The sequence below is a fragment of the Notechis scutatus genome, chromosome 2, assembly GCF_049901735.1.
Source record: "Notechis scutatus isolate UNSWTSFEM ecotype Mainland chromosome 2, rNotScu1.2, whole genome shotgun sequence".
Classification (NCBI taxonomy): Eukaryota; Metazoa; Chordata; class Lepidosauria; order Squamata; family Elapidae; genus Notechis; species Notechis scutatus.
The window spans coordinates 82660974-82681967 of NC_142010.1; the positions used below are offsets into that span (position 1 = coordinate 82660974).

The 20994-nt window shown below is 42.6% G+C and overlaps 1 long non-coding RNA gene across 2 annotated transcripts in view; it reads left to right on the forward strand.

The window, feature by feature from the left end:
• The first annotated feature begins 829 nt into the window (after positions 1-829).
• Positions 830-20994, forward strand: part of LOC148132105 (uncharacterized) — a 152633-nt gene continuing 132468 nt past the window's right edge. For both annotated transcript variants that reach the window (XR_015747589.1, XR_015747590.1), the window contains exon 1: positions 830-1075. This is a non-coding gene — a long non-coding RNA (uncharacterized LOC148132105). The remainder of the gene's footprint in view (positions 1076-20994) is intronic.

Below are 20994 nucleotides of genomic sequence, written 5' to 3' on the forward strand. Positions count from 1 at the left end.
CCTTGGGCAATTTGAGCTTTCTGAGTTGGTGCACAAAGAACATTCTTTGTTGTGCTTTTTTGATGACGTTTTTGATATGCAGAAGCACATGCCTTCTCTTTTTCTGCTAGAAACAGCAAATAGAAAAATAGATAAGATAGAAACCAGGGATACACTACTCTATAGTGGATCTCTGCACTGAAGTGGGGAGGAGGATAAAACAGGATGGCAATAAGGCAAGGGGAAGAAGAAAGTCAGGGAAGTGGGGGAAAAAGACAACAGAGAAATTACAATTTAACAGTTCCTGTCAGGCAAGGTTAATTTTTAAAGGTATTCAGATTTTCCAGCATTGAAGTTTCTAGTCATTTGTCTCTCATAACTGTTCCTTTGCTTTCAGCTTCTTCTAGTTTTGTTCGCAAATATAGGAAGATGCTCTTGATTTATGAGTATTGATTTCTACATCGTAGTGGTGGTGATGGTGAAACCTCTTTTTATTATGTAAATATGTTATTTTATGTTATGGTAAGTTGGAGTGTTTGTATATTGGAAATGTCAGTTGATCTGTGTATTTTGCAGAGGATGACAACGGCATGACACTGTTATATCTCTTTGTGCTTCAATTTTATGCCAGTTTCATTATTTGGAATTTGCTCTTTAAATCTCCCACCTGCTGTGTCACCTCCAAACACACAACAGGCTTATCTCTTTCTAACACAGTACAGTGTGGGGATGGGCATTCACTTATCAGTACCGGGCACTAGTTATTTGCCAGAATTTATCTCCTGGCATTGAAAGAATATATAAACAGCCTAACAGAGGTTTGCATATCATTAATACCACATGTAGCAGGAAGCTTTAGTTCGGTGTTTTTCAAACTTGCCAACCTTAAGATCTCTGACTCCCAAAACTGGCTGGGGAATTGTGAGAGTTGGAGTCCACACATCTTAAAGTTGACAACTTTGAAAAACACTATATTATATAAAACCCCTGAAACTCTCCCAAGAGGAGTCTCAGCATTGATGATGGAAACGCTGATGCTAGCCACTGGCAAAGATGGCTTCATTCTTGCTTACCAGGTTTTTCTGACCACTAAATGGTAAGTCGAATATTTGTGTCAGCAGATAAGCTGTTGATGCAATTTACCTCAGCAAAGTTTACGACCTTCACCAAGTTAATATATTTATAATCTGAGAAGCACTATCACAAATGGCATTCCAATATCAACTATCTCTATTTAACTTATAGAAAGCTTTTTTGTGTATTCCTTCATGGGATCCCCCGGACATACAACAGTTACTGAAGAGTATCTATACTTCCAAACTTTTTCTAAACCTATTTTCATGCATTCATCCAAATTTTAGATTAGATACTATATCCGGGTTCATAGCTATCTCTCATGGTGTCAAATTCCTTTATCTTTCAAGATCTGTAACAGAATTTTGGTCAGGTGCTTATATGAGAATATTTTTTGGTAGTGCATTCCTATTCAGGTCAAGTATTCCCATGGTTTTTGAAACATAGGGCTAGTTTTTCAGGTATTCTTCATCTACTGGCCTTTTCAGTAATGGTACCAACCCTATGGAACAGTTCTTCCAAAATTGAGATAGGCTGTTCATATCATAGCCTTCTAGAAACTGGTGTAAACAGAGGTTTTCTAGATGCTCTTTGGAAAATGATTGTCGCTGTGGTTATTATTCAAGTGGATTTTTGTTTGCTCATTCTTTTGCAGTAGGAGGGATTTGGGAGGTTCACTGCAGATGTTTTAGTATTTTTCAGTGTATGCTTCATATAAGCTTTCAGGACCTTGAAGGATTTGGCAGCATGCAACTTGAATATATAAATAAATACTTTGTGTGCATTGCAATATATTCTTTCCTCTATTCATTCTTTATTCATAAACTAGCAGCATCTATTTCACCATATTGGATCTTGTTTGTGCTGGAAGGCTTCAGGATCTGAGGCTAAACTAGGAAGTCAAGAACCATCATGGATGAAGTCAGTAGCAAACCATTTCCATGTTGTTGCCAAGAAAACAGCAAGAATCTATTCAGGAAGTTATCAGCTTGGACTTGAAAAAGCTATTAAAAAAAATAAAATAGACCATGTATTCAAGTATTAAGGGACCCCCATTTGCCATGTTCTGGCCTACTCTATCCTTACTTTAATAGCCTGAAACAGACCATTGTCTCCAAACTATGAATCCCATTGGACTAGATGGTTACAAACTTTTGGGAGCTTTCTTCCAGCTGTTAGTTTAATAATACGCAAGTGGAATAGTTTAGATTCATTGAGATTCAAGCAGTGCCCATCTTTAAAAAAATTCTTCAGTGTAGTTCAAATGTAATCTTCCTCTCGCTGGAAAAGTTTCTTTCACCTATTGAAATAACAAAGTTCCAAATGAATGGGATACATAGTTCTCTTTCTAACAAAGAGAACTTTTCTAGAATATTTGAAAATAGGAAGTTCTGTTTTTTTAAAAATGAACTCCATCCTTAAACATATGAAACATTAATAAAATGATCCTTACAATTATGATTGACTACAATTTCATAATATTATAACAGAAATACAAATGAAGAATAAATTATTTGAGATACATCATGGATGCTCCTTCTTGGATCTGACTGCGAACAATGATTTAAAGACTATTTTAGAAAACTTTAAAAAAATTAAATAAAAACAGTATAAAGGCTTTCTTAATCATCGTTTCAAACCATATTCAGTCAGGAATTGTGAATCCAGGTCATAGATCCTCTATCTCAGGGCTATGCTTCCTGAAATAGAGGTACTGCTGGTAGTACCATGGAATCCGAATTGACAAGTAGTAATTCCATATTGCTAGGTTCAAATTAAACCTTTTCTGTCTATCTAGACATTTACAGTTTTCAGACACTGGAATCAGACCTCAGCAGAATCAACAGTCTGAGAAAGTGATGTAAAGCTGAGTATCATCAGCACTGTAATGGTACCAAACCACAAATTAATGCATTAGATAATGAATTAATGAATTAAAGCTAATGCAATCCTAATGCAATCAATACCATGTGAAGTATTAGTACTGCTTTATAAAGCCTTAGTAAGGCCAACTTGGAATAATACAAGTTTTGGTCACCACATTACAAAATAGATATTGAGACTTTGGGAAAAGTGCAGAGAAAAGCAACTAAGAGGATTAGGGGCATGGAGACTAAAACATATGAAGAATGATTTCAGGAAGTGGGTACGACTAATCTAGAGAAAAAAGGACTAGGGATGACATGATAACCAGTATTCCAGTATTTGAGGGGTTTCCACAAAGAAGACAGGGTCAATTTATTTTCCAAAGTGCAAGAAGGTAAGACAAGAAACAATGGATGGAAACTAACCAAGGAGAGAAGCTACCTAGAATTAAGGAGAAAACTTGCTAACAGTGAAAACTATTAACCAGTGGAGCAGCTTGACTTCAGAAGTTGTGGGTGCTTCATCATTGGAGGTTTTTAAGAAGAGACTGGACAGCAATTTGTCTGGAATGGTACAGGGTCTCCTGCTTGAGCAAGGGGTTGGTCTAGAAGACCTCTAAGGTTTATTCCAGCTCTATTCTGTGATCCTATCCCACAAGAGAGGCAGCTTGGGTTAATCTGTGAAATCGTGGAATTACTGGATGATATCTTATTTGTCAAATCAAAATATTCCATGGAAGCTATATACAACCTTTTTTCAATTACAACAGAATAGGATGGCCATTTTAGATAAAGGACTGCAATATAAAGTAAATGTGAATAGGAATCTATCCAGCTGCAACTGTAAGATGGGGAACAAATTCAAAGAAGTTTATGAAACAGATGCTTTGCCTCAAGGATGGGTGCCATTCTATGGCTTTGTTTCAGACTGAAGTTTAACACGTATAAGTCACCAGTGTACTGCAGCAGCCAAAAAACCCAATGCTTTAGATGTCAATGTAGTTCAAAGAGACCTGGGTTCAAGTGATGTTTATAAGTTGGTTATTCAGAGAAAAGTATAAACAAGAACATAAAGAACTTTGCAAATTAAACATGATGATAAGTTGCAGTAAGAGCATATGCTGATTTCTTTCAACCTTATTCTATGGAAATCAGCAAGTAATTTTTTTAAATAAAACACAGCTTATAAAACCAACTATTCTATGTAGTTACTAATCTGCCTAGTAATAGGACTACTGTTCTTTATAGGCATTAATATGATCAGTTGGTGCAATAGCATTTACACATTTTTCAAGATAAGTTGTATTTCACAATTCTTTACTTTTTGTATAAGTAGATCTACTTTCTGCATATTATTTAATAAGGAATATTCTTTTGAGCATCAGCTTATGGACTAATAATTATAAACTGTAATATAAATCTTTAGAAAGGGCTACATGTTTTATAGTTGTGAGACTGACAGTGGCCTAGATGATGTTCGATTGTCGATCTGAGTTTTAGCGAAATAGGTAGCAGGCCATAATATCAATTGCCATGGCAATAAGTCCAAGAAGTGCAAGGTTTCTTTAATGAAGGCAAGGTCATCAGAAGACCTTTCAAGTTTACAAATACATTTAAAAGACATGAGTAGCGGTCATGCTTTAGGTAAGTCATATAAATATATGTATTTTCAACTAGAGGAGCTCACAACAACAAGAACTGGTTGGTGCTTTACTTCCTTTACCTTGTCTGTTCTCTTACTTTCTGCACATTTCAGTGCTATTCTAAATATTGTAAGTAAACTTAAGGAATTAGTTATGACCCACCAGGTTTAAGGAAGTTCTAACCTCTGATTAATTTAAGATGTATAAATACTAGCCTATCTGTGTGATGCCTTTAAGAAGAATGTAATTGTCTTTTGATTATCTATCTGTGGCAGAGTCAAAAGTCCTCATTTGCAACTTGCCTAAGTTTGGCTAGTCTCAGGAGAACTGAAAACTGGGAAAATTAGGAGTTCCACATGAAGTGAGTAACATCCTTCTCTATGGCTTGATGGAGATCACTGGGTAAAACTGTACAGTAGACTACAAAGCACCTTACAATGTGTAAAGGCATCACACAAATAGCTAGTACAGGAATAGATCTAATCTGTCTAATCTGTCTACACATAGAGATGATGAAGTTAAAGACCAGAAAATCTGAATTCAGTTCAGGAGTTTTGACTTCCAAAATTTGACTAGTGGTGGGAATTGTTAATATTTTCAAGTGCTAAACAATGATTGGAAGTGTTATGAACTAACAAAAAACCATTTAATAAAACTTATTAACATTATGTTAAGCAGGCTTGAAATCCTGCACTTTGGATTGGCCCACGAATAGCGAACTGGGATTGGTCATCACGGAGCAACCTGATTGGCTATTAGTTAACATCTTTTCATTGGGCAAAAGTTAAGCATGTGGACACAGGTCATTGGTTAACAGGTCAGTAGCTAGCTCTATAAAAGGGCTACTGCTGTCCAAGAGTTTGCTCTCTCTCTTGTTCTGATTCTTAATAAAGAGTTGAAGTTCACTAAGTCACTGACTCGTCTCAATTACTTGCACCTATGCCCAGAATATAACACTGGCAACGAGGATGGGATGCAAGAGACGATAGAGCTGACTGAACACTAAAGAGCGCCAAGCAGAGCACGTGGCTGAACATGCACCAACGACAGCAACATGGCCAGCGGTGCTATACCACCCGCTCCATTCGACCCGGCAAACGAAGACTGGGACTCATATATGGATTGGTTCCAAATGTTTTTGGAGACCAATAACTTAAAGGACGCGACAACCGGCAAGAAACGAGCAATATTCCTGACCCATTGCAGGCTGGCCGTATTTAAAATGGCAAAATCACTCGCAAAACCGGCTGAAGTAAAATCAATGGACTGGGACGCCCTCGCTCCCCTCCTAAAGGCCCACTATGCACCCGCGGTGCCCACACTTGTTCGAAGACATGAATTTTACCAGAGGGACCAACGGAAAAGCGAAAGTCTCGCAGACTACATCGCTGATCTCCGGAATTTGGGAGGCCTCTGTGGGTTTTCCAACCTCGAAGAAGCTTTGCGAGACCGCATAGTTCTGGGATTAGATGACCAGACGGTGCAAAGCAAGATCATGGCAAAAGGGGACATCGATCTTGCCGATGCCATCGCAGACGCTACTGCAGCAGAAGCAACCAGGAAGTCGGCCGCTCGAATGCGCCGCAACAACGCACCGCTCCGTCAACTCGCGAATGACACCTCGCCTCGCCCCGAGAGGCACTCAACAACGGCGCATCATGAAGACCTGGAATCCCCATCAGAAAGTGATGAGGAAGAGGTCAACCGACTCTGGTCTGAACGAGACCAACAAACCCAACGATTCCCGCGACAATGTGTGGGTTGTGAGGCAAACCACCCACGATCCGAGTGCAAATTCCTCGACGCACTCTGCCGTTCCTGTGGAAAAAGAGGCCACATTGCAAAGGTCTGCAGAAGCAAGCGAGGGTCCAGTCCCAAGCGCAGGGAGAATAACTGCAGCCAGTCTTCAGGATTCGAAACCACGAATCGGAACCACCTGAACCACCAATGGAACAACCACTCCTACAGAAATAAAGCACCTGCCTCTTCCTCGAGACGGGAAGAAGCACACCAAACCATTACCATCGGCCACGCTACATCCTTAGACGCAAGGAAGATCCGAGTGAAGGTCGCCATCGAGAACCAACCTTGCGTGATGGAAGTCGACTCGGGGTCGTCCCTCTCAATGGTTTCCTGGAAAACTTTCAAGCAACTAATCCCGGCCATCCGTCGACAGGACCTCAGCCCCCAGAAGATCATACTCAAGGACTACCAGGGCAACAGAATCCCGGTCGTCGGTTCCAGCCAAGTCCAAGTCTCATTCAAGAACCGTATCGCATCATTACCACAGACTGTCGTCGATCGTGATCGGCCTAGCTTATTAGGCCTACAATGGTTCACCCCGCCGGGATCATGGTAGCCGGCGTCCACCGAGCTGAGAGCAACGACTGGGAGGAGTCGCTCATCCAAGAATTCCAGGACGTTTTCTCAGACAGACTAGGCAAGTACAAGGGGACCCCAATATCGTTTAACCTCAACCCTGAAGTAGCTTCCATCCACCTTAAGCCTCGTCGGGTGCCTTTTGCACTAAAACCAAAGATCGACGAGCAACTCGATAAACTAATAGCCCAGGGCGTTTTAGAACCAACCGACCACGCCCGTCGGGAAACCCCAATTGTAACCCCCATCAAACCAGATGGATTGTTAAGAATTTGTGGGGATTATCGGGCCACTTTGAACCACGGACTTCAGCAAAGTGCTTACCCGGTACCGGTGGTTCAACACCTTCTCCAGTCCCTGGGTGGTGGGAAGATATTTGCTAAATTGGATTTGGCACAAGCGTACCAACAGTTGCCCGTTGATGCGGAAACTGCGGAAGCACAAACTATCGTTACGCATAGAGGCGCTTTTAAATGCAATAGACTCCAGTTCGGAGTGAGCGTAGCTCCGGGAATTTTTCAAAGTTTAATGGAGAGACTCTTACAAGGCATAAAAGGGGTCGTACCATATTTTGATGATGTATTAGTCGCCGCCCCAAGTAGAGACATCTTAGAAAAGTGTCTCAGAATGGTTCTAAAGAAATTTAAAGACGCCGGCCTAAAGGTTAAAAAAAATAAATGTCAACTGTGTACCGAGAGGGTAGAGTTCCTGGGATACCTTCTCGATAGTCAAGGAATCCACCCCACTGATAACAAGCTAAAAGCGATTAAAAACGCCCCAACGCCCAAGAATAGAACAGACCTCCAAGCCTTTCTGGGGCTCATTAACTTCTACAACGTTTTCTTGCCCCAGAAGGCGACTGTAGCGGAGCCCTTACACAGACTTCTTGATAAAAGAGCTACCTGGGTCTGGGGACGTCGAGAGGAACGTGCCTTCCAACAAGTGAAAGACTTGCTAACCTCTGACGCTGTTTTGATGCAGTACAACGAGACTTTACTTTTAACTATTACTTGTGACGCTTCACCATTTGGAGTGGGAGCAATCTTAAGCCATGTACTCCCAAACGGAAACGAGGCACCTATTGCGTTTTTCTCACGAACATTATTGAAGGCCGAAAGGAACTATAGCCAACTCGATAAGGAGGCCCTTGCTGTTGTGTCTGCTGTGAAACGTTTTCATGAGTATGTGTATGGACGAGCATTTACGATAGTTACAGATCACAAACCATTGCTTGATATTATAGCGGGAGACAAGCCAACCCCCTATATATTATCACCAAGAATGACTCGATGGTCTGAGTTCCTAGCTGCCTACAATTACGTGTTGAAACATCGCCCGGGGAAAGCCATTCCCCACGCTGATGCATTGAGTCGTTCTCCACTTCCGGAAGCCGTCGACGACCCAGCTCCAACCCTCACGACACTACAAATCGAGATGCTGCACTCGCCACCGCTAACAGCGAGAGACATCGCGATCGAGACAAAATGGGATCCTGTCCTAGCACGAGTCCTCAGCTGGGTCGAACGAGGATGGCCAGCCGACCAAATCCACGACGATTTCGCACCATTCAAGAATCGGCAGACAGAGCTTTTCTCCCAGAGAGGTTGCGTTCTCTGGGGGGATAGAGTAGTCGTCCCAGAGAGGCTACAACAGACTGTTTTGAAAGTATTACATGAGGGACATCCGGGCATCATGCGCATGAAGGTGCTCGCACGAAGCTACGCATGGTGGCCGGGCATTGATAAACAGATTGCAGCCTGGGTAACCACGTGCCAGAAGTGCCAGGACGTTAGCAACGCCCCACCTAAAGCGACGCCAACCGAATGGGAAACCCCTCGAGGTCCGTGGTCCCGTATCCACGTTGATTTTGCGGGACCCACCAAAGGACACACGTTTTTATTAACAGTTGACGCCTATTCAAACTGGCTGGAAATCCAAAAGATGAAGACAACCACTACAGACTCAGTCATTAATAAACTGAATAAATTATTCGCAACGCATGGGTTACCAGACGTTTTAGTTTCTGATAATGGGCGCCAGTTCACGGCCCTAGCTTTTGAACAGTATCTAGCGGACTGGGGCATCCGCCACGCGCTCACCTCGCCAGAGCACCCTGCGGCTAACGGAAGGGCGGAGCGAATGGTACAGTTCGTCAAGAAAACCCTACATAAAATGGACTATGGGGACATCGACGACAAGCTCAACCGAATACTCCTGCTCCAACACATCACCCCACACAGCATCATGAATAAGACGCCTGCCGAACTGCTAATGGGGCGGAGACTTCGCTCTCACCTCGACCGCCTCCATCCCTCTTATTCACCAGAAAAACCCTGTGGATCCAGCAGGAAGTGCCGCGAATTCAAGGTAGGCGACTTGGTGTTTGCTAAAAACTTTTCCGGTGACCCGTTATGGGTCCCTGCAACTATTACCCAACCCACCGGCCCCAGATCCTACTGCCTACAGACTAATGACGGGAGATTTTGGAAACGCCACATAGATCAACTCCGATCCAGAATGGCACCCACCTCCCGTGACTTCCATAATTCACAAACTAAGGGGGGAGGAGATATCGAGGAGGCCGAAAATGGGCTAGATGACGACATAATCATGGGGACCCAGCAACCTAACAAACGAAACGCGCAACCTGAAGAAGAATCAGGGAACGGGTGTTATCTCTGCCCAGAAATAGCATGAGGGAGGCAAGCCCATGGGACCCGGAAGCAAGCCTAGGAGACTGGGATAACAACAACGAGAGCCGTGCCGAGTCCCCCCGCGCAGAAACGGAACTAGCCGCACCAGAAACCCTTAATAGCGTTCCACCGGAATCGGACTGCAGACAAAAACCGGTGGAACTGCGAAAATCAAACAGGCAGGTGAAACGACCTGCATATCTACACGAATATGTTACCGCACCCTTCAAACGGAACCTAGGGGGGAGGGGTGTTATGAACTAACAAAAAACCATTTAATAAAACTTATTAACATTATGTTAAGCAGGCTTGAAATCCTGCACTTTGGATTGGCCCACGAATAGCGAACTGGGATTGGTCATCACGGAGCAACCTGATTGGCTATTAGTTAACATCTTTTCATTGGGCAAAAGTTAAGCATGTGGACACAGGTCATTGGTTAACAGGTCAGTAGCTAGCTCTATAAAAGGGCTACTGCTGTCCAAGAGTTTGCTCTCTCTCTTGTTCTGATTCTTAATAAAGAGTTGAAGTTCACTAAGTCACTGACTCGTCTCAATTACTTGCACCCATGCCCAGAATATAACAGGAAGTGTTTTAATTTGCTTAGTGCATATTTCTTCCAAGATGCCCTCAGGGTTAGAAAATAATAATAAAATGTTTTAAATCATTCCAAAATGTTATTGTCCTGTCCTCCATTTATGATACAGGTGGCAATGAAGCAAGACCAAGAAAGACAATAGACACAATAGACAGCAAGGACTAAACTCAGGTGGGAATGTATAGGTTATGAACTACAAGGGAAAACTAGAAAAGACAAAAATTTTATTCTCCATCTCTTTTTTATTGTTGTTAGCCTTCTAAACTGCCTAGTTTATTCTGACACCAAAGGATTGAGTTATTGTCGTGTTATGAGAGACGGAAAACCACAACACCAAGGAAGAAAATCCTTCACATAGATGTTTAGGTTGTATTCCCTAGAGATCCTAATGTAGCTGAAAGAGAATAAGGTATTATTGCTTTTTCAAGGCCTATATACACAAAATTGATTAAATTGGAACCTGATTATATTATGTCATAAAACAGCAGTGGAAAAAGAATTGTAAAGAAACATGGAAATATCAGAATCAATCTATGGTACAATTTTATTGCTATTGTGGGCAAATGTTTTGCAGAAAGAGATGGCTAAAGTCACAGGGTTCTATTTATTTGGTTTATGAAAAGCTTAGGCTTGGTATAAAATATTGCAGCAGATTAAACTGAAACAGAACTGACTGATGAGTGGTAAGTGGTGAGTAAATTTGCATACCACTTACTATTCTATTCTTAATCAAACTCCACAAATGGAGGCAAAACATTCAGATAATTGGATTAGTTTCCAATGCACTTCATTTAATAATATATTAACACTTGATATTAACAGTTACTAGAGCCTCGTCGCGGCCCCAGGTCTACCAAGGCCGGGCGGCCAAGCCTTCAAGCTCCCACGACGGCGCCGCGGCCTGTCCCCCGTCTCGGCTGCTGGGTCGCTCATCGGGTCTCGCGCGGGCCCGTCCCCCTGCCCCTGTGCCTCTAAAACCAAAGGGGCACTCGACTAGCCAGGCCAACCGACCCCGAAACCCCAACCCCTCAAACCAGATGGTTTGTTTCGACTGAACCCGCCAGCAAAGGCCCCGTGGTCACACCTTTCCAGTCCTGGGTGGTGGGGTGTAAATTGGTTGGCAGGCCAACAGGCCCGTGATGCGGGCCAAACATCGCGTAGAGGGTTTTGCAGACCATGTGGCTGCTCATTCAAAGTTTGGAGCTTACAAAGGCTAAGGGGACCTTTTTGTGGTTTCTAGAGACATTAGAAAAGGCTCAGAATGGTCTAAGATTAAAGACGGTGAAGGTTAAAAAAATGTCAACTGTGCCGGGGGGTCCTGGGTACCCTGTGTCAGACCACCCCTGTAACAGCTAAAGGTTAAAGCCCAAAGAATGACGCCTCCAAGCCTCTGGGCTCTTCTTCCGTTTCTGCCCCGGCGACTGTGGGCCCTCACACTTCTTGATAAAAGGCTACCTGGGTCTGGGGCGTGGTGCTTCAACGTGAACTCAACCTCCGGCTGTTTTGATGCGTACAACGACTTTACCTTTACTTTCTTGGCCTTTTGGGTGGGGCAATCTTGCCATGTACTCCCAAGCGGAGCAGGCACCATTGCGTTTTCTCACGAACTTTAAGGCGAAGGACTTAGCCACTCTAAGGGGCCCTTGCTGTTGTGTCTGCTGTAGCGTTTTCCGGTAGTGTATGGGCGACATTTGATAGTTACAGATCACAAACCATTGCTTGGTATTATAGCGGGAGACAAGCCAACCCCTATATATTATCACCAAGAATGACTCGATGGTCTGAGTTCCTAGCTGCCTACAATTACATGTTGCAACATCGCCCCGAGGAAAGCCATTCCCCACACTGATGCATTGAGTCGTTCTCCACTTCCGGAAGCCGTCGACGACCCAGCTCCAACCCTCACGACACTACAAATCGAGATGCTGCACTGCGCCACCGCTAACAGCGAGAGACATCGCGATCGAGACAAAACGGGATCCTGTCCTAGCACGAGTCCTCAGCTGGGTCGAACGAGGATGGCCAGCCACCAAATCCACGACGATTTCGCACCATTCAAGAATCGGCAGACAGAGCTTTTCTCCCAGAGAGGTTGCGTTCTCTGGGGGATAGAGTAGTCGTCCCAGAGAGGCTACAACAGACTGTTTTGAAAGAATTACATGAGGGACATCCGGGCATCGTGCGCATGAAGGTGCTCGCACGAAGCTACGCATGGTGGCCGGGCATTGATAAACAGATTGCAGCCTGGGTAACCACGTGCCAGAAGTGCCAGGACGTTAGCAACGCCCCACCTAAAGCGACGCCAACCGAATGGAAACCCTCGAGGTCCGTGGTCCCGTATCCACGTTGATTTTGCGGGACCCACCAAAGGACACACATTTTTATTAACAGTTGACGCCTATTCAAACTGGCTGGAAATCCAAAAGATGAAGACAACCACTACAGACTCAGTCATTAATAAACTGAATAAATTATTCGCAACGCATGGGTTACCAGACGTTTTAGTTTCTGATAACGGGCCCCAGTTCACGGCCCTAGCTTTTGAACAGTATCTAGCGGACCAGGGCATCCGCCACGCGCTCACCTCGCCAGAGCACCCTGCGGCTAACGGAAGGGCGGAGCGAATGGTACAGTTCGTCAAGAAAACCCTACATAAAATGGACTATGGGGACATCGACGACAAGCTCAACCGAATACTCCTGCTCCAACACATCACCCCACAGCATCATGAATAAGATGCCTGCCGAACTGCTAATGGGGCGGAGACTTCGCTCTCACCTCGACCGCCTCCATCCCTCTTATTCACCAGAAAAACTCTGTGGATCCAGTGGGAAGTGCCGCGAATTCAAGGTAGGCGACTTGGTGTTTGCTAAAAACTTTTCCGGCGACCCGTTATGGGTCCCTGCAACTATTACCCAACCCACCGGCCCCAGATCCTACCGCCTACAGACTAATGACGGAGATTTTGGAAACGCCACATAGATCAACTCCGATCCAGAATGGCACCCACCTCCCGTGACTTCCATAATTCACAAACTAAGGGGAGGAGATATCGGGAGGCCGAAAAGGGCTAGATGACGACATAATCACGGGACCCAGCAACCTAACAAACGAAACGCGCAACCTGAAGAAGAATCAGGGAACGGGGTGTTATCTCTGCCCAGAAATAGCATGAGGGAGGCAAGCCCACGGGACCTGGAAGCAAGCCTAGGAGACTGGGATAACAACAACGAGAGCCGTGCGAGTCCCCCATGCAGAAACGGAACTAGCCGCACCAGAAACCCTTAATAGCGTTCCACCGGAATCGGACTGCAGACAAAAACCGGTGGAACTGCGAAAATCAAACAGGCAGGTGAAACGACCTGCATATCTACACGAATATGTTACCGCACCCTTCAAACGGAACCTAGGGGAGGGGTGTTATGAACTAACAAAAACCATTTAATAAAACTTATTAACATTATGTTAAGCAGGCTTGAAATCCTGCACTTTGGATTGGCCCACGAATAGCGAACTGGGATTGGTCATCACGGAGCAACCTGATTGGCTATTAGTTAACATCTTTTCATTGGGCAAAAGTTAAGCATGTGGACACAGGTCATTGGTTAACAGGTCAGTAGCTAGCTCTATAAAAGGGCTACTGCTGTCCAAGAGTTTGCTCTCTCTCTTGTTCTGATTCTTAATAAAGAGTTGAAGTTCACTAAGTCACTGACTCGTCTCAATTACTTGCACCCATGCCAGAATATAACAGGAAGTGTTTTAATTTGCTTAGTGCATATTTCTTCCAAGATGCCCTCAGGGTTAGAAAATAATAATAAAATGTTTTAAATCATTCCAAAATGTTATTGTCCTGTCCTCCATTTATGATACAGGTGGCAATGAAGCAAGACCAAGAAAGACAATATACACAATAGACAGCAAGGACTAAACTCAGGTGGGAATGTATAGGTTATGAACTACAAGGGAAAACTAGAAAAGACAAAAATTTTATTCTCCATCTCTTTTTTATTGTTGTTAGCCTTCTAAACTGCCTAGTTTATTCTGACACCAAAGGATTGAGTTATTGTCGTGTTATGAGAGACGGGAAAACCACAACACCAAGGAAGAAAATCCTTCACATAGATGTTTAGGTTGTATTCCCTAGAGATCCTAATGTAGCTGAAAGAGAATAAGGTATTATTGCTTTTTTCAAGGCCTATATACACAAAATTGATTAAATTGGAACCTGATTATATTATGTCATAAAACAGCAGTGGAAAAAGAATTGTAAAGAAACATGGAAATATCAGAATCAATCTACGGCACAATTTTATTGCTATTGTGGGCAAATATTTTGCAGAAAGAGATGACCAAAGTCACAGGGTTCTATTTATTTGGTTTATGAAAGGCTTAGGCTTGGTATAAAATATTGCAGCAGATTAAACTGAAACAGAACTGACTGATGAGTGGTAAGTGGTGAGTAAATTTGCATACCACTTACTATTCTATTCTTAATCAAACTCCACAAATGGAGGCAAAACATTCAGATAATTGGATTAGTTTCCAATGCACTTCATTTAATAATATATTAACACTTGATATTAACAGTTACTAGAGCCTGGTAGCTTCTGGATATTTTGAGCTGTACATTGCCACCATATCAATCACCGAAGATTCTGCTGAATAGGATATGAAAAGAGTTTATTTATTCACTTGATTTATATAGCTGACAGTGAGTGCCCATATCTATACATGACTCAGGGCAGCTCACAAAAAAGATCTACAAATACACATATAACATGAACAAGAAGTCAAACATCCAGCAGGCAGTGAATTACAAAATAGCCATTAAGACAGTGGTGGGATTCAAATTCTGTGGGCGTGGCTTGGTGGGTGTGGCAGGGGAAAGATACTGTAAAATCTCCAGTCAGAAGTGGTATTTGCTGGTTCTCCAAACTACTCAAGATTCCCACTCCTGGTTCTCCAGAACTGGTCAGAACTGGTCAGAACCTGAGCAACAATTTCCTCTCAGTCAACAACAGCATTAACCCTTTCCTTGCAGACTCTTAATACTACCTCATTACTTTAATCAAACACTGATTAACTCCTGCACATGCCTTAAATGCTACAAAAATCTAAAGGATAATGAAAACTCCATCAAATGTTCTCTGTGTAAGAAATACACTCATCATGACTGCTTGGGATTAACCGAGCAATTTATTCAATACCTGGAATCATCCAATGAGTTTCCATATTACTGCAATTCATGCAAACCCAAACTGGATCTGTTGGAAAGAATTGATACCATTGAAACCATAGTAGCATCCCTGGACGCATGCAAACCCAAACTGGATCTGTTGGAAAGAATTGATACCATTGAAACCATAGTAGCATCCCTGGACGCCGTAAAAGAAAGAATATCCAACCTTGAAAAAAAAGAAACAACGCAAAAACCTGAACTTCCAATAGCTACAAACCACATCTCTACCCAACAACCACAACCCAATCCAAAACCCAATCCACAAATAAACACAACCCAGACAAATATTGATATCCCAATCCTCATCAGAGAAGCTGTTGAGCGTGAACGGAAACGTCCAAACGCCATCTTATTTGGTCTAGAGGTCACCAATAACAATGATGACATCACAACTGTCCAAAACATCATCAGGGATTATCAAGCATCAACCATCTCCGCTGATGAAATACTTGACATTTCACGCATTGGCCGAGAGCTCAATAACAGTGACGGCTCTGTAGCCCCACGCCTGTGCAGAGTCATTTGCAAAAATGAAACAAGCAAACGTAAATTAATTTATACTATAAACTCACTCGCCAAAACCAACACCAACCATAAGAACCTCCGTTGCCGCCCTGACCTAACCATACAGCAACGTGCCCGCTCCCGTGTACTCCGCATTGAACTCAAAAACCGTCTAGACAATGGAGAGAAGGACCTGTACATTGACTACCATGCTGACTGTATCAAAAGTAAGCCACGCAACCCAATACTCAGCTTTTACCCTCAACCACAACCCTACCTCAACCGATCCACCATCACCCAAGACTAGGCACGCACGCCCCAACTACCTCAATTCCAACTACTGCCGGCCTTAAATGCAAACTACTCAATGCAAGAAGCCTCGTGAATAAAATACCTGAATTTCTCATCCTCCTAAATATGGCTAACTTTGACATTATATTTGTCTGTGAAACATGGCTCAATGCATCTCTCCCGACTCCATTACCACAGTAAGAGACTATCATGTTTACCGATCAGATCGTGAAAATCGTCGAGGAGGTGGTGTTGCTATCTTCTATAAAAAATCCTTACATCTAAAAAATATCCAAGTTACCCAGGAGCTTGCTCTTCCTGAGACCATCATCTGTGAACTATCCTTAAATATCACAATTCGATTCTTACTATGTTACAGAGCACCTGATTATGACATCGAACATGCAAACAAGCTAAATACATTACTAACATGGGCTGCATCCTGCCCATACCCTTTTATCTTTCTTGGTGATTTCAATCTACCTCATATTGACTGGACCCTAAATGATTGTACAACTGAAATCATACACACAACCTTCTACAATGCTATTACAAATCTGGGACTGGAACAACTAGTAACCAACAACACTAGACTAAACAACTGCCTCGATCTCATCTTCTGCAATAGTTTGAATTTAATTTACGAATACAAACTAAAGAACCCTTTTCCAGTAGTGACCACAATATGATTGACTTTTGTCTCAACATACGTCCACACAAAAATCACCACAATGATGTAATTCCCAATTGTAACTTCAAAAAGGCAACTATGATCTTATACACAACGATCTCTCATCCCTTGATTGGCAATCTCTATTCACTGGATGCAATACTGTTGAAGACCATTACAACATATTTTTACTTGAAGTCAAAAGAGTCATCAAACTATATGTACCAACAACAACTCCCAAAACAAAACAAAAAGCAGATTACCCATATCAATAAGGAAACTTCAATCCAAAAAGAGATCACTCTGGCGGAAAAACAAATCTGGTCACGTTGCCAATTTCAAAAACCGATACAAAAATTTATGCCACCAGATAAAGACCGAATGCACCAATTATCACATTAAACAAGAGGAAAATCTTCTAAGCACCAATTCCACCCGTGCTTTTTACAATTTTGTAAACAACAAACTAAAAGACTCAAGGTCCATCCCTCCCTGATAGGACCTGATGGTAAAGACTGCAACGATGACACCATTAAAGCCAACATCTTTAACACATTCTTCGGCTCAGTATTTGTAAACAGCAATGAATCATGCCCAGTATTTCCTAGCCGTACCACAGATAACAACAATGATCTAATACATATCGATTTCACAGAAGACAATGTTGAAAAAGCACTACGCAACCTAAAACCATCTCTATCTATTGGACCGGATGGAATATGTGCCTACTTCTAAGAAAGCTATCCACTGCCATAGCCAAACCTCTAAGCATAATCTTTGAAAAATCTTTCAGAACCAGCTCCTTGCCTAACCTATGGTCACAAGCCACAGTCATCCCCATCTTCAAAAGGGAGACCCAAGCCTAGTTGAAAATTACAGGCCAATCTCCTTATGCTGCGTCACCTGTAAAGTCATGGAATCAATTATTAACCAATCCATCATCCTTCACTTAGAGACAAATAACCTACTCTCCAATAAACAATTTGGTTTCAGAAAAACTATCCTGTAATCTGCAACTCTTACACTGCAAAAACATATGGACGACACAACTCGACCAGGGCAAAGCAATAGACGCAATCTACATAGACTTCTGTAAAGCCTTTGATTCAGTGGTACACGACAAACTACTCCTAAAAATAAAATCCTATGGTATCTCTGGACAACTGAATAACTGGATAGAAGCATTCCTGTCAAACAGACAACAAATGGTCAAAATCGGGAGCGTACTATCAAATCCAGTACCTGTCAATAGTGGTGTTCCCAAGGCAGTGTTCTAGGACCAACTCTCTTCATACTCTACATAAACCACCTCTGTGATCATATTAAGAGCAATTGCGTTCTCTTTCGCTGATGATGTAAAGCTGTTCAATACCACAGACAATACTGCTACCCTACAAAAAGATCTTGACTATGTATCAGAGTGGTCAAACAAATGGCAACTTCAAATCTCAACAAATAAATGCTCTGTCTTACATATTGGCAAAAAAAATCAGAAAATAAAATACAAGCTGAATAGTCAAGATCTTGTTGATGACTCAAGCTCTGTAAAGGACCTTGGAATACTCACCTCTAATGATCTAAGTGCTAGAGCCCACTGCAACTACATAGCCAAAAAGGCATTAAGAGTTGTTAACCTAATCCTACGTAGCTTTTTCTCTGGTAATATCACACTACTAACCAGAGCATACAAAACATTTGCTAGACCAATACTCGAATACAGTTCATCAGTCTGGAACCCACACTACGTATCTGATATTAGCACAATTGAGAAAGTCCAGAAATATTTCACAAGAAGAGTTCTCCACTCCTCTACTCGTTGTAGAATACCTTATGCCACCAGACTTGAAATTCTAGAACTTGAAAACCTTGAATTACGCCTGCCTTCGGTCTGACTTAAGCATGGTATATAAAATCATACATTGCAATGTCCTACCTGTCAATGAATACTTCAGCTTCAACCATAACAACACAAGAGCACACAATAGATACAAACTCAAAGTAAACCGCACCAAACTTGATTGCAGGAAATACGACTTCAGCAATAGAGTGGTCAATGTCTGGAATACTCTACCCGACTCTGTAGTTTCTTCCCCAAACCCCAAAAACTTTAACCTTAGACTGTCTACTATTGACCTCACCCCTTTCCTAAGAGGCCTGTAGGGGGCGTGCATAAGCGCACCAACGTGCCTACCGTCCCTGTCCTATTGTTTCTCTTATTCTTTTATTTTTCTTATATGTACCCATTTCATGTATTCACAACTATGTATACATTTATACTTATTATCTTGTAAACAATTGGCAAATCAAATAAATAAATAAAAAAAATACCATTTCTGCCTCAAGACCGCTTGGAAACTAGTTCCATCACACAACCAGAGTTCCAACCTTAGGCACAGAACCAGTGCTCTGCAGAAAGCCAGCTGGGATGGGGCCATCCTAAGCTCTGCAGGGATGATGATCCAGAAAGTGGATGCCATAGCAGAAGAAGTTACCCTATGGGGCCCTGCCAGCCAACAGGCTTGGCTGATGGCACCTACACCCACTGGATCAACTAGGATGGGCAGAGAAAACTGGGAAGAGTGGTTTCATAACTAACTCATTGTAGACCAAGCTACCAGGAGGGGAAGGCTGACTAGAGAACTGATGGAAGGAACTAAGGAACTCACAACATCATATACTGTACTCTCCTCCCCCACATCCTCCCAAAAAATCTCAGATGTCAACTGCAAAAGAAGTAAGTTCAAATACTCAAATTTCAGCTCAGTCATTTTAAAATCATTATGATTGTAGAATACTGTGAAAGATTATAGGGATCTGCATTTATACATTTATGCATTACATTCCTTGTTTATTTAGAATTAAAGTTGTGTTATTACAGAGTACATTATAAGCAAGATCTGCATTCCTGAAGTATCTTAATCCCTAATCGACTTTTGGTGAACCAGTTAGGTAAATAAAAACTCACAAGCAGAACATATTCGTATGTTCAGTACGATTAATATAAGGGAGAGTAAATAATCAGGGAATCCTAGGAAAAAAATTACTTTAAAAAATTTTCTTTTGATATAGCTCCAATGATACCACGGGTGCAGATTTATCATGCTTTGTTGTTCCTTCTGTCTTCCACTGTCTGTACTGCATCAAATAAAGGTTCTCCTTTTACAGCAATGATTGTTGTGTGTTTCTCCCCTACTCTCCTGATGGATGTTTTTGACAGTATTTATTTTATAATTTTAAATGAACTTTGGGATCTTCAAGACCGATTTTTTGAACGAAGCAGAAGAAAGTTGCAGCAAAAGCAAACCAAATATTTTGTGGTGGTGGGAAGAGGCAGATAGCAGCAGAAAGGGACAACTCACTGTGACCACCTTGCCCCAGTCACTTACCATGGCGACAAATCACCAGGAGCTTGACCACTCTAAACTGGGCCTGGCTTTCCACTCTGGTTTTCAAAGCCAGGCCCGGTTTAAAGGAGGCAAAAGTTCCTGAAGGTTCCTTGCCTTGCTTACCCTACTAGTTAAGGGCTAAGCAGGAGGCATTGTTCCATGCACACATAAGCATGCACACATACACAGAGAGAAAGAGAGAGAGACACAATTCTGAGCCTGGGGATTTTTATCTGCATGTGAGCTGCCAATCATGCCAGGCTTGGGAAGAAGGACCTCTCCTTCAGCATGCTGCACTGGTCCCTGACAGCTCCTGGGCAGGGAGAGGGGAAAGTAGGAAAAGTGACTGGGTGACTCGCTCCCGATGGCAAAAAATGGGGTAATGAGAGTCATTGTTCTGGGCTGGAGGCTTCAGCAGAAAGAGCCTTGGGAGCAAGTTGCCCTGTCACCATGCGTGCTTGCACCTCTCCCAACCCAGGAGTGCAGGGTGCAGCACAGTATGCTGGAGGAGAGGTCCTTCTCTCCAAGCCTGGGTGCAACTGGTAGCTTGCCAGCTAAGATGCGAATAAAAGTCCCCAAGCATGGAATGGTATCTTTCTCTTTCTCTTTCTCTTTCTCTGTCTCTGTCTCTCTCTCTCTGTCACTGTCTCTCTCTCCCTCTCTTTCTGTTTGT